General features: G+C 48.8%; 1 protein-coding gene across 1 annotated transcript in view; it reads left to right on the top strand.

The window, feature by feature from the left end:
- Nucleotides 1-21,189, top strand: part of DOCK2 (dedicator of cytokinesis 2) — a 1,017,649-nt gene that overhangs the window by 176,437 nt on the left and 820,023 nt on the right. The gene's annotated exons all lie outside the window — the stretch shown is intronic.

Here is a 21,189-nt window from a genome sequence, read left to right as displayed (position 1 = left end):
ATGTCATGTTCGATAAGGGAGGTGCGTCCGGGGAGCTCCGAAAAAACATCTGTATTTCGGCTAATGAACTCCCGGACCTCCTGAACCTGTCTAGGAGACAAAGTGTCTGCAATTATGACTGTGGGTTGGGCTTCTCCTGCCTCGCCCCGAGGTGATGGAGCCTTCTCCATCTTAAACGCAGGGAGCGGACTATCCCCACCAAGGTTTTCTCTATCTTTCCATGGTTTAGGCAAATTAACATGGTAAACCTGTTCTGGCTTTCTCCATTCTGGCTGGTGCACCTTGCAGTCTACTGGCCCCACCTTTTCCATGATCTCATAGGGTCCCTGCCACCTTGCAAGAAATTTGCTATCTACGGTAGGCACAAGTACCAACACCCGATCCCCAGGGCTAAAGGTTCTTACCCGAGCCCCCCGGTTATAGACCCGACTCTGTGACTGTTGTGCTGCCTCCGTATGTTCCCGGACTAAGGGTAGGACTGTCTCCATTCTTTCTTGCACTTTTGCAACATGTTCTATCACACTTTTGTGGAGGGTAGGTTGGTTCTCCCAGGCCTCTTTGGCTATATCAAGTAAGCCCAGTGGATGTCTTCCGTACAATAGTTCAAGGGGCGAGAACCCCGTAGATGCCTGAGACACCTCCCGCAGTGCAAACAACAAATATGGCAATGAGAGGTCCCAGTCCTTCCCATCTTTGGAAACTGCTTTTTTTAACATGTTCTTCAGTGTCTTATTGAATCTTTCTACCAGACCATCTGTTTGGGGATGATAGACCGATGTGCGCAACTGTGCAACATTTAGCTAACGGCAGAGTTCCTTCATAATTTTTTACATAAAGGGGGTTCCCTGGTCTGTTAAAATTTCTTGAGGAATTCCTACCCGTGAAAACATACCCATGAGTTCCTTTGCTATAAGCTTAGCTGATGTGTGGCGCAGAGGAATGGCCTCAAAATATCGGGTAGCATAATCTAGAACTACCAAGATGTGTTGGTGTCCCCTTGTTGACACTGTCATGGTTTGAACAGGGTTCTTGCCCTGCACTCAGAGTTGAGTGTTCATGGCCTCTTTCTGGATCTGGGAGGGGTATTTATACTCACTCTTTACCAGGGTTCTCTGTTAGCTATACTGTTGTTCTGGTGTGTCTGACCCCTGGTGTGCGTGTATTCTGCGCTGCTTGTTTGCTTCCCGTGTATGACCCGGCCTGTTCCCTCACTCTGTATTCCGTCTCTCGCTTTGGTACTATTGTCATCTCCAGTTCTGACCTCCTGGCTTGGCTATCGTTACTCCGTTAGTTTGCCCCTATTGTACCGTCTATTGCACGTTCTGGTTTTCTGACCTATTGCTACGTCCGGACTATCCATTCTGTCTAACCCTTTGGCACTGTACTGCTATCTTGTGCTTTGACCCTGGCTTCATCTGGTTTCTGTCTGTCTATGCCCCTTGGTAACATTGTCCTGTAGTTACCTTTCTAGGAGTTTCCCTGCAGCTCCTAGATCTGTGGAGCTTAGGCCACACCCCCAGCAGTCATGTGCTTCAGGTCCTGATACTCTGAAGCACGCATCGTCACTGCTGCTGCCCTGCTCCACAGGTATCTTTGAGCACTGTCTTTGTACTCAGGACACCCGCACTGGCTCAGTGAGCAAGTGCAGTGTGGGGCTCCTGACATTATAGCTGACCATTTCAGTTTTTTTTTTTTTCCTCTGAAGAAGAAAAAAAAAAAGTGTTATCCTCATGGATCCCATGCAAGCTTTGGCTGATCAGGTCAAGCTCCTGACCCAAATGTTCCACAAACATAATGTGGAACAGCGCACGATGGCCCATAGCCAGCAACAGTTGGTGGATACTGTGCAGGGGGCTGTCGCTGCAGGGGCTCCTAGTGCTGGGGATAGAGATGTGTCATTGGCATTCCCTGAATCTCTGGTCAAATTGCCTGACCTTTTCTCAGGGGATAAAAAGGAGTTCAGGTCTTTCAGAGAAGGATGGAAGCTTTTTTTTCTCTGAGGCCCCGCTCCTCCGGGGATGAGTTCCAGAAGGTGGGGGTCGTCATTTCCCTACTTCAGGGGACTCCACAGGCATGGGCTTTCTCTCTCTCTTCCTCTGCTCCTGAACGTATGTCTGTGAATTTGTTCTTTGTGGCTATGGTGCACATTTGATGAGCCTGATAGAGTGCGTCTGGCAGAGGATATGGTGATGAGTGTGACACGGGAGGAACTCTGCTGAATGGTTCTGCTCTGAGTTCAGACGCTGGGCAGCGGAGGTCTCCTGGGATGATGCTGCCCTCCGGGGTTTGTTCTGTAGAGGCCTGTCCGAACGTTTGAAAGATGCCTTAGCCCTTCATCCTCCACCAGATTCTTTGGAGGACGCTATGATCCAGGCTATCCGCATGGACCGTAGGCTGCGGGCAAGAGGGGTCATGCTGCAGGAGACCCCTTTATTCTCCAATCTGAGAGACTCTGCATCTAGTCCTGAGCCCATGGAAGTTGGTGCCACGTCATTGGAGGAAAAAGAGAGGAGACACCGAAGAAACAACCAATTATGCTTTTACTGTGGATCCGCTGGACATTGGAGAAGGAACTGTCCTTCTTGCCCTTCTTCAGTGAGGCCGTCAAAAAAACGACTGAATCTGGGTAACAATCGAGGAGGTTGCCCAGACTCCCAGGTACCCTTTTCCTCACTTACTAAAATTCTGCTTCCAGTGGAACTGGAACTTACAGGCGGTCCAGTTGGGACTACCGCCTTTGTTGACTGTGGTTCTTCTATTAATCTGATTGATGCCAAAGTTGTGACTTTTCATAAGATAGGGACAGTCAGGTTAAAAGATCCTGTTAAAATCGTGGCAATTGATTCTTCTCCTATCACCCAGGAGGGAATTTGTTTCATGACTGATACCTTTTCTCTGAAAGTGAGTTCCACTCATGTGGAAAAATTAAGGTGTTTTGTTATAAATAATCTGCCGGCTGGACTGGTACTGGGTATGCCTTGGCTTCAACGTCACAATCCTACTATTGACTGGGTCACGGGGGAGATCATTTAGTGGGGTTGTATGGCTAACGGTCTATGTTGTAACTTGACAACTCTTGTCACCCCAGTAAAATCTGTGTCAGTGTCGTCTGTCGATCTGGAAGGTATTCCGGAGTACCTGAAAGATTTTGAAGACATATTTTCTGAAAGTGAGGCTGAGGCGCTACCACCACATAGACCCTTTGATTGTGCCATTAATCTAGTCCCTGGAGCCAAGTTACCCAAGGCTCGCCTGTTTAATTTGTCCGGGCCCGAACGTCTAGCCATAAAGGAGTACATTACCGAGAGTCTCCGCAAAGGGCATATTAGGCCTTCTGTTTCACCTGTGGCATCGGGCTTTTTTGTTAAGAAAAAAGATGGTGGTTTGCGGCCGTGCCTCGACTTTCGGGAATTAAACAAAATTACTATGAAAAATACATACCCTCTTCCCCTAATTCCTGATCTATGTAACCAACTCACCGAGGCCAAGTGGTTCTCTAAACTGGATTTACGTGGGGCATTTATATGAGTCCGGGAAGGGGACGAATGGAAAAGAGCATTCCTGACGACTGAAGGGCTGTTCGAAAACTTGGTTATGCCCTTTGGTCTCACCAACGCTCCTACTGTTTTTCAGAATTTTATTAATGCAATTTTCTCTGATTTAATTGGTCGTTTTGTGGTTATCTATTTGGATGACATTCTGGTGTACTCGGTTGACAGTCAATCTCACTTGCACCATTTGCGGATGGTTCTCATGAGACTGAGGGAGAATCATTTGTATGCCAAGTTGGAAAAATGCTCATTTTTCATGAAAGAAGTATCCTTTCTGGGGTTTATTGTCAGGGGAGGGGATCCGCATGGATCCTAAGAAGGTCCAGGCTGTTACGGAGTGGGTGCAGCCTCATGACTTGAAAGGGTTGCAGCGATTTTTGGGCTTTGCCAACTTTTATAGGAAATTTATTAAGGGCTTCTCGCAGGTGGTAAAGCCTCTAACGGACCTCACTCTCAAGGGAACTAATGTAAAAAATTGGTCTGTAGCTGCAAAAAATTCTTTCATGACATTAAAAAAGTGCTTTTCTTCAGCCCCTGTATTGGTACAACCCGACCCGTCAAGACCTTTTGTCGTGGAGGTTGACGCCTCGGAAGTAGGGGTGTTGGCAGTTTTGTCTCAGGGCCCTCCTACCCTTACTAATCTGAGGCCTTGTGCCTTCTTCTCTAAAAAATTTTCCTCTGCCGAGAGAAATTACGATGTCGGCAATAGAGAGTTGTTGGCGGTAAAGTTGGCTTTTGAAGAATGGAGGCATTTCCTGGAGGGGGCTGTTCATCCCATTAGTCATCACTGATCACAAAAATTTGGCCTATATCGAGTCTGCCAAGAGATTGACCCCCAGACAGGCTCGGTGGGGGCTTCTTTTTTCTCGATTTCAGTTTACCATCACATTCTGCCTGGGATCTAAAAACATCAAGGCTAATGCCTTATCCCGAAGCTTTGATTCGGTGTCCCCTCCAGAACCTCCCTCCTCCATTCTTCAGCCAGGAGTAGTGGTGGCCGAAATCTCATCTGAGTTACAGAGAGGGATTTTGGAGGCCCAGGCTCGGGCTCCTGGTGGTAAACCCCTGGGTAAATTGTTTGTACCGGAACGCTTCCGTCTCGGACTTATGCAGGAATTTCACGATTCTGTGTTGAGTGCTCATCCTGGGATTGCAGCTACCCGGGGGGCAATTGCAAGGGATTTCTGGTGGCCCTCTATGGTAATAGATATTAAAAAGTTTGACTGCATGTGGGGTGTGCGCTCGTTCTAAAAGTTCTCAGGTCCGGCCGGCCGGGGAATTGGTGCCTTTGAAAATTCCGGATAGACCATGGACACATTTGTCCATGGATTTTATCACAAATCTTCCTCCTTCCAGGGGCAAATCGGTGATATGGGTGGTGGTGGATAGGCTTTCAAAACAAACTCACTTTGTACCTCTCCCCGCGTTACCATCTGCTGAAACCCTGGCCCGCTTATTTATGCAGCATATAATTAGGTAGCATGGAGTGCCTATGAATGTGGTGTCAGACAGAGGGGTACAGTTTGTAGCCAGGTTCTGGAGGGCTTTTTGCAAAAAGCTGGGGATTTCGTTGTCCTTCTCCTCTGTCCATTAGACTCTGGGTGGTAGGCAGACGGAGCGCACGAACCAATCGTTGGAGCAGATTTTGAGATGCTTGGCCTCTTCCAGGCAGGAGGACTGGTGTGAGGTATTGCCCATGGCAGAGTTTTGCATTCAACGGTCGTGTGAGTCAATCTACTGGGAAGTCTCCCTTTCAGGTCAACTATGGGTTTAACCCACATTTTGGAGAGTTTTCCCGCATGGATTCAGGTTGTTCTGGTGCTGAGGATGTGACACAACGTCTTAGAATTCTTTGGAGGGAGGTTCAGAGGAATATTTCCAAGGCCCAGGAAAACTATAAGCGGTTTGCTGACAGGAGGAGGGGGCCAGGTCCAGCATTTGCAGCAGGGGTGAAGGTGTGGCTATCCACCCGCAATATCAAGCTTAAGATACCATATATAAAGCTGGGCCCCAAGTTTATTGGTCCATGCAAAGCTGTGGAGGTTGCTAACCCAGTAGCCTACCAACTGCAGCTGCCCACCTTCTTTAAAATTTCTGATGTAGGGCAGCACGGTGGCTCAGTGGTTAGCAACCACTTCGAATCCCACCAAGGACAACATCTGCAAGGAGTTTGTATGTTCTCCCCGTGTTTGCGTGGGTTTCCTCCGGGTACTCCGGTTTCCTCCCACACTCCAAAGACATACTGATAGGGAATTTAGATTGTGAGCCCCACCGGGGACAGTGATGAAAAATGTGTGTAAAGCGCTGCGGAATATGTTAGCGCTATATAAAAATAAAGATTATTATTATTATTATGATGTCTTCCACAGGTCCCTGTTAAAGCCTGTGGGGATGGTGAGAGAGGATCCCTCATCAAATGCTCCACCAGTGCTGGTAGAGGGGCAGCTGGAGTATGAAGTAGGGCGCATTGTTGACTCCCGGTGGGTGTGCCAGAGACTCCAGTATCTGATACACTGGAAGGGGTACTCTCTGGAGGATCGGTCATGGGTTCTGGCCAGTTGGGTGCATGCCGATCGTCTGGTGCGGGCTTTCCACGCCGGATAACCAGACAAGCCTGGGGGTCAAGTGGCCCCCCGTTAAGAGGGGGGTACTGTCATGGCTTGAACAGGGTTCTTGCCCTGCACTCACAGGGTTAAGTGTTCGTGGCCTCTTTCTGGATCTGGGAGGGGTATTTATACTCACTGTTTACCAGGGTTCTCTGTTAGCTATACTGTTGTTCTGGTGTGTCTGACCCCTGGTGTGCGTGTATTCTGCGTCGCTTGTTTGCTTCCCGTGTAGGACCCGGCCTGTTCCCTCACTCTGTATTCCGTCTCTCGCTTTGGTACTATTGTCTTCTCCAGTTCTGACCTCCTGGCTTGTCTATAGTTACTCCGTTACAGTTTGTCCCTATTGTACTGTCTATTGCCCGTTCTGGTTTTCTGACCTATTGCTACGTCCTGACTATCCATTCTGTCTAACCCTTTGGTACTGTACTGCTATCTTGTGCTTTGACCCTGGCTTCATCTGGTTTCTGTCTCTCCCTATGCCCCATGGTAACATTGTCCTGTAGTTACCTTTCTAGGAGTTTCTCTGCAGCTCCTAGATCTGTGGAGCTTAGGCCACGCCCCCAGCAGTCATGTGCTTCAGGTCCTGATACTCTGAAGCATGCATCATCACCGCTGCTGCCCTGCTCCACAGGTGTCTTTGAGCACTGTCTTTGTACTCAGGACACCCGCACTAGCTCAGTGAGCAAGTGCAGTGCGGGGCTCCTGACAGACTTATTGAGAGGCCCGACCAGATCCATTGCCACTCTCTCGAAGGGTACCTCTATGATTGGTTAAGGCACCAAGAGACTCTGAAAGTGAGGCTGGGGACTAGCAACCTGGCACACTGGACAGGAATTACAGTACCGTTTAACATCTTCACGGACCCCTAGCCAGTAGAACCGCTGCAGAATTCGGTCTTGGGTTTTCTTTTGGCCCAAATGCCCCCCAAGTACATGCACATGTGCTAAGTCCATTACCAGCCTAAAATATGCCTGAGGTACCAGTATCTGTTCTACCTTTTCCCCATGTATTTTCTCCACTCGGTACAACAAATCTTGGTTCAGCTCAAAGCGTGGCAACACTGTAGCTGCCCCAGGTTGTTGGGGTTCCCCATTAACAAACAGTACATTTTCTCTAGCCTGGGCCAAAGTAGGGTCTTGGATTTGCTCCGTACCAAAATTGTCACTTGCTGCATTCAAGTCTGACAACTCGGGTCCCGGCGGCAAGTCTTCCACCTCTCCAGCCAATACTTCTATGGGAGAATTCTTCCCCTCCTCCACCGAAGGGAAGGTTACCCCTTCCGCCAGCACTTCTCCCTCTGGGCCACCAGGTTCATGCCCTACTTCTGGAGAATGTAACCTGGTTGCCTCTGGTGCTGGCAGTTGCTCCGTGGGTGGGACAACAGATGGCCACAGCACAGAAAATAAAGGAAAGTCTCTTCCAATTATCACTTCATAATGCAGATGAGTCACAACCCCCACCTCATGGCACTGCCTTCCCACTGGCGTGTTTATCACCACTAGTGCGGTGGGATAGTCTTTTAAGTTCCCATGTATACACATCACCCCTATTTTCCGACCCGTATACTCGCTGGTTTGTGTCCAGCTGGCTCGTACCAGGGTTACAAGACTCCCTGAGTCCAATAGGACCACAACCGAGGTGCCTTCCACTTCAACCCTACACAAATGTTCCATATTGGGACCTTTAGGGGTGCCCATTGCACACATCAGTTCGGCATAATGAGACTGGTGGTACCCAAAGTTTTTGTCCATGGGCTCAGCCAGGTGGGGGCAATCAGCTCTCATATGACCTGGTTCCTGGCATAGCCAGCAGATTATGGGACTCCTTACTTCCCCAGATAAGTCCTGAGCGGCCTTCCTGGGCTCCGCTCGCCGAACCAGGGGTGGAGACTTAGGGAACCTTCCTGTTACCTTCCGGGGAGCACCGCCATGTAGCTCTTTGGTAGCCCCATACCTTTCTATGAGGTCTATCACCTGCATGGCAATAGTAGGGGATGCCTGTCCGAACCATGTCTGGAGGGAGGGGGGCAAAACCCTCCAAAACTTATCAGTCACTATGCGGTCCAGCATGGCCGTGGGGGACAACACCTCAGGCTGCAACCACTTTCGTAACAGGTGCATCAGATCGTAATTCTGGGACCGAGCCGGCTTGGAGGGGGTAAACTCCCACTGGTGTACCCGCTGCGCCCAAACTAACACATTTACCCCAAGACGTGCCAGTGTCTCACCCTTGATGACCGTGTAGTCCGCCCTTTGCTCCGTGGGTAGGTCCTGATACGCTTTCAAAGGTCCTGGGGCCAGAAACGGAGCGATGATTTCTGCCCACTGGTCCTGGGGTAGCTTCTCTCTCTCAGCGACTCCTTCGAACATCTCCAGGTACGCCTCCACATCGTCCGACTTCTCCATTTTGGGAAATGCTGTACGAACAACTCAGTAGAGGGAAAAATTGCAATAACTTGACTACTAAATGCATGAACTAGCACATGCGCAATTAACATGCGTTAATCTGGGAATCTCTTTGCCCTAAAATGTGGACTAGCTGGCCCCACAAACCACCAGCAGTACAATCAACCAAGAGGAAATATGCCAGCTCACCAGTAACCACCGCAGATCCTCGGAACTCCGTATAGACAGACGTAGGGGTATGCCAGAAAATAAAAATTAGTTCCAGCTGCGAGATGCGATGTTAAAATTTTTCTTACTTCTTTATTTCATCCATTAAAATGCAAAATCTTTCCAAAAAATGCCACACACAAGGCAAAGCGTTTCGATCAGGTCGAAACGCGTTGCCTTGTTCGTGGCTGTGGCATTTTTTGAAGAGATTTTGCATTTTAATGGATGAAATAAAGAAATAAGAAAAATTTTAACATTGCATCTCGCAGCTGGAACTAATTTTTCTTTTCTAGTACATTCAACGGCATCTTCTTCCTCCTCCATCACCTTGTTTTCACACAAGTTTCCATCCTCAAAACCTCCAGTTGTTTACCTGCTGCAGTTGGGGTGAGTGAGAGCCTGTCAGCTGTTACAGAAGTGGAGATGCCTGCTTATGGCATTTCACTGAGCACACCATATCTTTTTCAATCCACCATAACATCTCCGCCTCACTCACAGTCCAGCAGTTTGTCGTGTGAACCCTACTCCACCCCCTCTCAGCACAGCAGCCATCCCTTGGTCCCACAGTTGTGGTCACATAAAAGAATGTTTCCACCTACACATGCCAAAGCTAAGAGCTTGAACTCCCCCATCTCCAATCTGTTGGCCCCAGAAATGCTGCCTTTCTGCCTGGTAGATGCAGTTTCCAAAAGCTGATGGCCATTGCATTCCCTAAGTACCAGTTGCGCAGTCACCATTACTTCTTTAAGAAAGCTGTGCCTGTGCTATCCCAGCATTTAGCAGACAACATCACCCATTCCTAGAAAAAAATCTGTCTGTCATGGTGCATTTCCCTACTGACACCTGGATGAGCCAAAAATGCCAGGAGCATTACATCGCGCCGACTGGGTGACTCTGATGTCTGTGGGGTCAGGTTGGCAAAGGGCTGCTCCACAAGTCTTGGAATCCCCAAAGTTTGTGGGACAAATCTCTTTATCTAACACTTCCTCCACTCCTTCTGCCTCCTACATCTCCTCTACAGCCTCCACCTACACCTTCAACTCCCCCTTAATGAGAGACTTGTTCCAACAGTGCAGAGAGAATCCCCCCCACCTCCCTACTGTGCAGCAAGGGATCACCGCAATCAACCAGTGTGTAAATTAATATTCCGTGGAGATTACAGTCACAAAGCTCAAGAATTGTGGACCGGTATCAAGCTGGAGTTTGAGCAATGGCTGTCTCCTCTGAACCTGGAGCCAGGAAAGGCGGTATGCAATAATGGTGTAAACCTGGTGGCGGCCCTACTCCGGGGCAACCTCACACATGTGCTTTGAATGGATCATGCTCTCAGTCTGGTGGTACAGTAATTTCTCCGCCACTATCTCGGCTTCAGAAAGCATGGTAGCTTTGTACTCACTTCCACCGTTTGTACCCCACAAGTCATCAACCTGCTTCACTGCAGAGGTCTTTCAGTCTACCGGTTAACCATTTGATAGACTATGTGCTAACATGGTGGAATTCCACTTTGCACATGTTGCAGAAACTGTGGCAGCAGCGACCAGCCCTGGTGCAGTATGTTTTTTTGCATAGCCTGGGCCAATGCAGTCCGGACGTGGTACAAATCACAATTATGGAGTGGGCACAAGAAGAAGCTGGGTGAAACGTGCATGTCGGGGCAGAGGGACAGGGCTTTCCTTCACTGTGTCTTAGCTGCCAGGATCCAGGTAATGTCTCCATGATCATTTTCTACCCAAGAAGCCTCTGCACGGTTCACTGCTATGCTGTACACTTATTTTTGAGGGAGGCTCATATAATTTAGGTTGCATAAGGACTATAGCACTTGAAATTTACATTGCACATGTTGGTTTCTAATGATATTATATGAGTAGGCAATTGTGCCTTTGGGATATTTTGTAGTAACATGATGTCCAGCTTATTTATTGGTCCAGTATAGACCAAAATACTTTATAGAAAGGATTTATATTTATACATCAGTCTCTGATCATGGTAATGTAAAGAAATTGTTTGAGTCATTGCAACCTTGTTTATGATAATGGTTTCTTACCAGGCAGCATGTAAATATTATGCTGGGGCCCATTGTTCCTTTTTTTGTTCTTGTACTTTTCTTAATTTTAGAGTGTGTCTAATTTATGGACTAATAAAATTGTATATTTTATTGATTGAAGAAAAAAGGGAGTAAGACTTTTTTTTTCTAAGATATATTTTGAAGGAATTGTTAGTATGATTCAAGTTTTTGGAGTAGACATACAGATCAGCTATCATTAAGGGCCCATTGGTGTATTACAGCAGTATTTTTTTGGGTGCTGTACAAGCTATGGCCATTAGATGTCATAGTTGTTGTTTTTTTTTTGCCTGTTCCTGGATTTAGGAACCTCTCGCTCTAAGAGCTTGTTCTGCTTAGATCCGCCCCTTCAATTTCCCGGGGTTAGAGAAATTGTAGCAGTTTTCTCCCTGGATCTCTGAGTTAGGCCTCTTTCAGACATCCGGTGACAGGGGTCCGGCGGCCTGCGGCGAATAGCCGGGCCGCCGGATCCGGCCTGCAGCGGTGACACCGGATGTACATGCGGCCCCTGATGCGGCTTGGAGGACATTTAAAGGAGCCGCAGCACCGGGGGTCGAGAGAGCCAGCCGGAGAGAGATCGGGAGGCGAGAGAGCAGCCAGAGAGACAGCGGGGGACAAGAGAGCAGCCGAAGAGACAGCGGGGGGCGAGAGAGCAGCCGAAGAGAGAGCGGGGGACCAGAGAACAGCCGAAGAGAGACAGCGGGGGACGAGAGAGCAGCCAGAGAGACAGCGGGGGACGAGAGAGCAGCCAGGGCGACAGCGGGGGACGAGAGAGCAGCCAGAGAGACAGAGGGGGACGAGAGAGCCAGCCAAAGAAAGGTATGGGGAGAGAGAGAGAGAGAGAGAGAAGGGGAGGGGGAGAGAGAGAGAGAGAGAGATGCGCGCCGGGCACTTGTGGGGTTAAAACTCATAGTGCCCGGGCATGCGCAGTTGAAAAAGCCGGTCCGGCGCTGCAAAAAAAGTTGCAGCCAACGTTTTTTGCAGACGCCGGACGGCGCATGTTTGCCGTATCCGGCAAAACCCGGAGGCGCCGCATGTCCATCCGGCATGATGCGGCGATCATTATATTCTATGTGAAAAAAACGGATCCAATTCCGGATCCAGTTTACACAAATTTCGCTGCATCATGCCGGATTTAAAAAAACGGATGTGTGAAAGTAGCCTTACACACATGTGTCCTGCTCCCTGCAAATCACTGCTTTTGTCAAGTGGATTCCGGTGAGGGTTTAATACAGTTATGTGTTAGTGCAATGTATCTGTTTTAGTTTGCACATATCACGGGGGCTGCATAATGGCTATGTGTCTGTGCTAGCTAGATGTATTTATTCGGACTCCCATGACAGCACCACGAGAGAGGGGATCCGCCCTATAGGAACAGGAAACCTACAGATACAAAAGGGCGGCACCTCTCCCACGCATCAGTTGGTTTCCTGTTCCTGAGGGGACGGGATCCTACAGAAGATTTGGATCCCAGGCCGGCCAGCCGACACCGGTAGCGAGGGGGTCTCCTACCTCGGCCTGGTTCGGATTTCCTGGAAGACGCCACGGTGGCCCAGGATGGGTGTCACGGCGGTGGCGTGGACAGCAGGGAGCGGCGTCCGGAGGATGGCCGTCTCCAGGAATTTAGCCGCCGCCGGTAAGTATACCCCCCCGGGGATTTCCGGCTCCGGCGGCGCACATGGGTGGCAGCGCTGTGCAGGGGGCTGCGACTGGCGCTGCTCCGAAGCTCCCGGGCGTCCTGCGGGGCTTCCGGCATTTCCGGGGTAGCGGTGACGTCAGGGGGCGGGCGGAGGAGGCGCTTCCGGGTCAGCGCGCCACTGCGCATGCGCGGCAATTCCAAGATGGCGGCGCCCATCGGAAACACCGATGGCGCGAGTTCGGGCGGCAGCTGGGGTAGGGAACTCCAATAAGGGGGGGGGAGGGGCGCGGCATGGATACTGCTGACCGGAGGAGGGGGTATTTAGGCAGGACCCGGGCAGGGTTCCTTGCCTTGGCCACATTACTACATGCAGCAGTTTGCAGCAGCAGCAGTGGTAATGGAAAGTGATCGAGAGCAGCAGCGGCAGAAGCAAGGGCAGCAGCGGCAAACATCACTGCCGCCCCTGGATGACCTTCGGCAGGTCAAACAGAAAAAGAAAGGGTCCCGTGACAGTAATGCGGGACGAAGTGACCAGTCCACTCGTAAGAGCTCCTCCAGGCAGACAGGAGCATCGACCGAAAGAAATCCCCCTCGTTCTCCGGTACTTGATTGTGGCACTGGTAAGTGATCTTCGTGAAAGTTCACTCAGTGACGGGACCCCCCTTCTGTGTTTTTTCTTTTCTAGGGAAAGAAAGCTACAACTAAAAATAAGCATAGGGAATGCGCACTCTGTGCATGCCCATTACCGGATGCGTGCCTCAAAAGATTGTGCCCCCCTTGTATTCAGCAGACGGTGGCAGATGAGTCGCCTGCAGTAGCGGCGAGTTTGAGAGACATTGTCAGGGTAGAAATGAGGGAAACCCTAAAGTCCTTGTCTCAGCCGCAAAGTCTAAGGGGTGAGGTCCCGGCGGAATCTGATTCCTCGATAGAGTGGAGAAAAAGCAGAGACTCCCAGGCTTCATCTCCCTCGTCCTCCTCAGGAGAAGAGGACTCGGGGCGATTTTGTCTGCCTCTTGACCGGGTAGATAAGCTGGTCAAAGCAGTCAGAGGGACAATGGAGGTAGAGGAGCCTAAGCCCCATTTATCCATGCAGGATGTCATGTTCGGTGGGCTGGAACAGAGGAAGCGGAGAGTCTTTCCGTTGAATCAAAAAATACAGGATCTGATCCACAGAGAGTGGAAAAAAACGGACAAAAGAGGGTCGCTACCACCCGCCCTCAAAAGGAGATACCCCTTCGACGATCCGGCAGTAAGTTCTTGGGACAGAGCCCCCAAATTAGACGCTGCCATTGCGAAGGCATCAAAAAAATCCTCGCTCCCCTTTGAGGACATGGGAGCCCTTAAAGATCCCTTAGATAGGAAAGCTGATACTTTCCTAAAAAACACCTGGGAGATGGCGGCCGGGTCCTTAAGACCAGCAGTGGCTTCAACGTGCACGGCCAGGTCCATGATGGTCTGGTTGGACCAGTTGGAGTCACAACTAAAGCAGGGTACATCAAGACAGACAATTCTTGGGGCCCTACCGACCATCCAAGAGGGAGCAGCCTTCCTGGCAGACGCCTCAGCGGATGCAGTGAAAATGGCCGCCAGAGCAGCAGGTCTTTCTAACGCAGCTCGCAGAGCCCTGTGGCTAAAGTGCTGGCAGGGAGACATCCAGTCCAGAGCAAAGCTCTGTGCGATTCTATGTGAGGGCGAATATTTGTTTGGGACTGTCCTAGACGAGCTGCTTGAAAAGGCGGGGGACGACAAGAAAAAGTTTCCAAACCTTTCATCAGCGTCCTACCGTCGCCCATTTGGTAGAAGGAGATTTGGCCAGGGGAGAAGGCGCAACTCTTCGCCTGTTAGAGATCGACCCAGATGGGAAGACAGAAGGAGACGAGGTACGGGCTATATGTTTACACGCTCGTCGAGAGATCAAAAGAAACCAAACCAATGACTAGCGGTTCCCGTAGGGGGTAGACTGTCATCATTCTTCCCGGCATGGTCACAGATTACGAATAGTGACTGGGCGCGTAAGGTAATATCCACCGGGCTTAGGTTGGAGTTTACCCAGATCCCACGGAACACCTTTAAACTGACCCCCTTAAGATCTTCTCATCTCGAACAAGCGGCTTTAGAAGCGGAAGTCTTGAGCCTATGTCAGAAAAATGTTCTGGTAGAGGTTCCAGAGCCTGAAAGAGGAAGAGGGTTTTACTCTCCCCTGTTTCTAATCCAGAAGCCTGATAACACATTCAGAACGATTATAAACCTTCGTTCCCTTAACGAGTTTTTGATTAATCATAAATTCAAAATGGAGTCCATTAATACAACAATAAAAATATTGTTTAAAGGTTGTTTTATGGCAGTCATAGATTTGAAAGACGCGTACTATCATGTACCTATCCATACAGACTTCCAGCAGTTCCTGAGGGTGGCAGTTTCAGTAGAGGGCACAGTACGTCATTTTCAGTATAGAGCCCTTCCCTTTGGTCTCTCAGCAGCACCCAGGGTTTTTACAAAGTTAGTGGCCGAAGTTATGGCTCACTTACGGGAGGTGGACGTCTTAATCATTCCATATTTAGACGATTTCTTGATTGTAGGAAAATCGGTGGGTCATTGTAAATCCCAGATAGAAAAAGCTAAATCCAGGTTAGAAAACCTGGGATGGATATTAAACTACGAAAAATCCGGACTCCAACCCTTAAAGATACAGAAATTTTTAGGGTTGATACTAAATTCAGACACTCAGCGGTGCCTGCTACCACTAGATAAAATACAAAAGATACAGGAGCAGGTCCTTCGGGCAATGGATAATCCATCTATGACCCTCAGACAGGCCATGTCCCTGTTAGGTTCTCTAACTTCATGCATCCCAGCAGTAAGGTGGGCACAGTTCCATACCAGAACCCTTCAAAACGACGTCTTGTTTAATAGCAGGGCCCTTGGAGGCTCCTTACAAGGTCGGATGTGTCTAAGCCCCTCAACTGTTACATCACTGAGATGGTGGCTTGAGAGCGAGAACCTAGCGTCAGGGGTGCCCTGGATAACACAGATAACCCGTATTATAACCACAGACGCAAGTTCCTTCGGTTGGGGAGCCCATATGGGGGACATAGTGGTACAGGGCCAGTGGGATTCTAATTCTGAAATCTCATCCAACCAGAGAGAACTATTGGCGATAGAGCGGGCAGTCAAGAAACTCATTATCTACCTGCAGGGCCATCATGTGAGGATACACTCGGACAACCAGGTAGCGGTAGCATATGTCAACCACCAAGGTGGAACCCGCTCCAGCGCTCTGATGCAGATAACAGAACGGCTCCTCCAGATAGCAGAGGAAAATTGTCTATCTTTGACCGCGCTCCACATCAGCGGAAAAGACAATGTAAGAGCAGACTTTTTAAGCCGCAAGGCTCTAAGACAAGGAGAATGGGCCTTGAACAAAAATATTTACCGCCAGATTGTCCGCAGATGGGGCCAGCCAGAGGTAGACCTCTTTGCCACCAGGAAAAACAGAAAAGAAAGATTGTTCTGCTCTCTGAACCCCAGGGAAAATCCCCTGGCGGTGGATGCCCTACTGATAAGATGGGATTTTTCTCTGGCATACGCCTTCCCACCATTGAATCTTCTTCCTCTGGTAGTCAGGAAGATCAGAGAGGATCAGGCAAGAGTCATACTGATTGCCCCCTTTTGGCCCAGGAGGACCTGGTTCGCATGGTTGAGGACCATGTCGGTAGGCGATCCCTGGGTACTGCCGAACCTTCCGGATCTCCTCTACCAGGGGCCAGTCAGCCACCCACAAGTAGCGGGACTTCATTTGACGGCGTGGTATTTGAAAGGTCACTGTTAAAAAAATAGAGGGTTCTCCAAGAACTTAATTGACACCCTCCTAAGAAGCAGAAAATTAACCACCACTAATATCTATGCTAGGACCTGGAAACGCTTCCTGTCCACCTTTCACTTTGACATCAGAGATGGAATTCCCACGAAACAGATTCTGGAATTTCTCCAGAAAGGTTTCGAATTGGGTCTCTCCACAAGCACGCTAAGAGTACAAGTTTCAGCCTTAGGGGCCCTGTTTGCAGCTGATATTGCAAAAGATTATTGGGTAGCAAGGTTCATCAGAGCAGCGGCCAGATCGAGACCTATACACAAAGACAGATGCGTACCGTGGGACTTAAACTTAGTCCTTACAGCCATGACAGAAAGTCCGTTTGAACCTTTAGATTCCGCCTCACTAAAGATTATATCCCTTAAAACAGCATTTCTGGTAGCAATAACATCCGCACGTAGGGTGAGCGACATACAGGCACTCTCCAGATTGCCTCCTTACACAGAGTTCTTACAGGATAGAGTGATCCTAAGGCCAGATCCAGCATACCTTCCCAAGGTAGCAACACAATTTCACAGGACACAGGAGATAGTTCTGCCTTCCTTTCTCCCTAACCCAACCAACCCTAAAGAGCAGAAACTCCAGACGTTAGATATTAGAAGATGCTGACATATTTAGCAGCCACGGATCCTTGGAAGAAGGAGAACGCATTATTCCTATCCTTCCAAGGTTCCAGGAAAGGATACAGAGTATCAAAACGCACATTAGCAAGGTGGATTAGGGAGGCTATCTCTCTTGCCTACACAGCAGGTGGCGGTCCGGCTCCACAGAACCTGAGGGCACATTCCACTCGGGCCATGGCATCATCCTGGGCGGAGAGATCTGGAGTATCAATTGATCAAATATGTAAGGCGGCCACCTGGTCATCTCCTTCCACATTTTTTAACCACTATCGGTTAGACATGGGTGCCTCCTCAGACCTCACCTTCGGGCTAAGGGTGCTGCAGGCTGTAGTCCCTCCCTAAGTTAGTTTACATCTCTGTAATTCTCTCGTGGTGCTGTCATGGGAGTCCGAATAAAGTATTAAGTTACGTACCGGTAACGGTATTTTTCGGAAGCCCATGACAGCACCCTTAGTTCCCTCCCTTGTTCACGTATAGAGGTGCACTCCTTTAGAAGATTGTTTATAGAATCACCATAGGTGGGAGATGGTATGAAATAATTCGGTTAAATAGGGTAGATAGGTTGTATATATCATATGTTGTGTACTAACCATGGTAGCCTCTCAAGCTCTGTAATCCAACTGATGCGTGGGAGAGGTGCCGCCCTTTTGTATCTGTAGGTTTCCTGTTCCTATAGGGCGGATCCCCTCTCTCGTGGTGCTGTCATGGGCTTCCGAAAAATACCGTTACCGGTACGTAACTTAATACTTTCTCTTACACTGCATGTAGTTAGATGCATCTCTGTTTAGGGTAGTGCAATGCTGTAGCCTAAGTTGCTTAGATATCCCTTTTCATTGCATTTATGTGTTGTATTGCGCAACATCTGTAATACACCTGTTACCTCTGTAATAGCACCCCTGTATCATTGCCTGTTGCTGATGTAATATCACCTTGTATTACTGCTGTTGTTTTGTTATCTGCCAGTGCTGATATACTGTACTGATGTACTGTACTGTCTATTTCTTTGTAGTTTTTACCCGATATCAAACACTATTGTCCGAAATTATCCACTCTTGTGTTTACCGTTATCATCCACTATATTGTGTGATCTCATCCACTATATCACCTGTTATCATCTACCATTGTTGTTCTCCATTAGTAAGTTCATCATCATTTCAATAAACATAGACTTAAGCACCCATACAGTCTTTTACTGGAGTGGATGAAGGGTTTAGCCGTATGCTGGAATCCACACAGCGTCATACGTGGAAGGCAGAACAGTGACAGTAATTTTTGGAAATGTGGAGACTACAAGTTTGTTCTCCTTTATGTGTGTTGCCTGTAGCAATAGGGCTCCCAGACTGGCAGGTCTGCACTTATTTCAGTCAACTACCTGTGTTACTATTCTTAAATGTTTCTAAAAATAGTAGTCTGCAAACCACTTGAGTGTGGCTGAGCAGAAAAACAGTTTGAGCTGTTGCATGAGATATCAGATTTCCCAGCAGGCAGGCTTACATCGGTTCCTCACCCAACTCATATTAAGTGAAACTTCAATTAAAATCTCTAAATACTGACCCATACCATGATACTGTGGCGCCCATGAGGGTTCAGTCACCACAGAGGTACTGCACCTCCACCTGAGGTGTGGTATGCCACTCTCCAGGTAAGATGGGGACACCTGACCAGATTCCAGCACCTGCAATCAGCACGGAAACCTTAGAACAGGAGAGCACCCTATATGGCCCCTGCTTGGTTCATGAAGGGTGCTGGGAGGTGGGTGGCGCTTAGGTTGCACTAAAGAGCGGGAGAATTGTAAGAAGTGAGAAGCAGTTCCCCAGAGAGGGATGGAGTGAGAGGACGTATATGCAGCAGCCTCCTGTGAGCTGGAGCTGCTGGAAAGGAACAGAAAGTTCTCCACAAGGAAAGGAAAGGATGGGACATGTGGAGGAGAGCTGGGGATTGGAGCTAGAGCAGAGCTCATTCCTAAGCTCATGCGCCAAAGGCCGGGCGCCGGTATCCAAGGTTGTGTGGATGCTAATGATCCTACAGCAGAAACCGGAGGAATAGACGTTGTGACCACTTTATTCCCACCTAAGACTCAACGACACAGTAGCAACGTATGTGAGCCGGGACATGATTGTAAGGAGTCCCTGAAGTAGGCTACAGCAACCTGTCATGCGAGTGGAGTTCTGAGTAACAGCAAGAAAGAGGAACTTGAGTGTAATTCATAACTACAAGTACTTCAGATTAGCGCTAGTAAGGAGATGTCTAGAAAAGGCACATACGGACAGGAGTGCTGGAAAAGTGTATTTCACTTACCTGGGAGTTGGCTGAGCCCCTCGCCTGGAGGACATGGCACTGAAGCGGGCACCTGAGTGCACCAGAAAACAGTGAGTAAAGCTTTGGAACTGCATTCAACTGTGTCTCTGCCTTTTTCCCATGTCACCCTTCAGCACTGCTTTATCTCTGTGCCTAAACACTACACCATCTACCTCAACATCTACTACAACTGCCCTGGGACTACAGCTTTGCCTGTGGAGAGCTATTACACCTCTGCTGCATCACACCATCTGTCCCAGTGCTGGTCCCCCTTCTGACCAGATACCACAGGTGGCGTCACGAACTTATCTACACATAAACCTTATTCCTCATATTTTACATGGACACCCAGGGCCACGGACCGGGTCACTGCCACCGTGACACATCCCTTTAAGACACCAGCCTGGTACCGAGTAAACCCCACTGCCCTGGGGGTGCTCCATTTTGGCATCACGAACAGGATTAAGTAGCCCAGTGCCACCGGGTCCTGTGTGCTGAAGATTCAATTGATTTGAGAAATGATAAACCCAAAATGTGCAAAGGAACAAGTTTATTGAATTGTGAATTGGACTGTGATTTTTGACTGTAAAAATGGCCACCATGGCGGTGCAGTGAGGTGTGCCATTGTGGGCAGCACCCAAGAAAGAGCGTGAAAAATTATAAACCTCCCATGCCTGTACTTCTGTGCTACTGCGTCATGGCTGACCCAAAGAGGGGTCCGGATACTAGCCTGGTATGGCGGCAAAGGAAAGAGACACCGCCCCCAGGGGGTGGAGAGAAGCTCCGTGGCGGGAAAGAGAGAGCAAGGAAGAAGACACAGTACCAGGAGGCCATGATGGAGAGCAGCAGGAGGCCTGTGGAGCTTGGTGGAGAGAGATAAACTCCCGTGGAATCAGGCTCCAGCCCCTCAGCAAACTTCGACCTGGCGCAGCTGGAGAGAGAAGTGGAAGAGCTGCACAGGAGCTTACAGCAGAAAGGCTCTGCTCATGCAGAAAAGACAGGCTGCCCAGGAGGAGTCCGCCATCTTAGTACCCTCACCGCAGATACCTACAGCCTGTCCCCAGGCACCTTCACCACCGGTACCCACCTGCCTATTCCCTGTACCATCGTCACTGGTACCTGCTGCTCCACCAGTCTCCCCGTCGCCGGAGGCTGAGAATGAGAATTTGCCACACTGCCTGCCCATTGTCTGTCTTTTACATCATTCTGCTGGCATCATTGGTGATGGTCCACGCACAAGAATCTACTCCATGTACATCAGGTCATTGATACTGCAGTACTGCTACTGGTAAATCTAATGTTGCGGGCCCTACATTGCCACACATCTCCTTGCTGCCCACTATGTTTTCTAGTGTTCTACTGCTGAGGTTGCTGCCTATACACTACCACACATCTTCATGTCTGCCATACTTTACCACTTTGTGGCTTCTGTTGCTGAAAATGCAAAGCCAAGCAAGCCAAACATCTCTTGTCTGCAAATTGTGCGTTATAGAGCTCAACTGCACCAATACCAGCCAAATTACTTTCTTGAAGGTGCACAAACCTTAAATAGCTCCCAAAATAGGGCAACATTTTGAAAGGCTGGTTTCAAACTTTGCTTCTTCACTTTGAAAAATATAGCATGTTCCTGTTTCCTAAAGTGGATAATTTGAGTAAGGCTAGATAAAATGTCTTTGAATTGCTTAGTAATTTTAACAATAGTAAACATTTTGTGTATCTTAATGATCACAAAAAACACTTTTTTCCTCCATGTTGAGAATCCATTACTACTACTTCTTCAAGTAGAGTGTTATTTTTTGACAACTTGTGAAATGTTTTTTGCTTAATTTCGCAATGAAAAAAAGCTTTTGATACTCCCCAGGCATGGATAATTTTTACACCATCGCTTGTGAAAAATTATAGCTTCTTTCTTTTGCAAAAAATATGC

The sequence above is a fragment of the Dendrobates tinctorius genome, unplaced genomic scaffold (assembly GCF_039654945.1).
Source record: "Dendrobates tinctorius isolate UK_male_01 unplaced genomic scaffold, ASM3965494v1 ptg000036l, whole genome shotgun sequence".
Classification (NCBI taxonomy): Eukaryota; Metazoa; Chordata; class Amphibia; order Anura; family Dendrobatidae; genus Dendrobates; species Dendrobates tinctorius.
The sequence above is the reverse complement of the archived record's forward strand: the minus strand, read 5'-3'. Positions and strand labels throughout refer to the sequence as shown.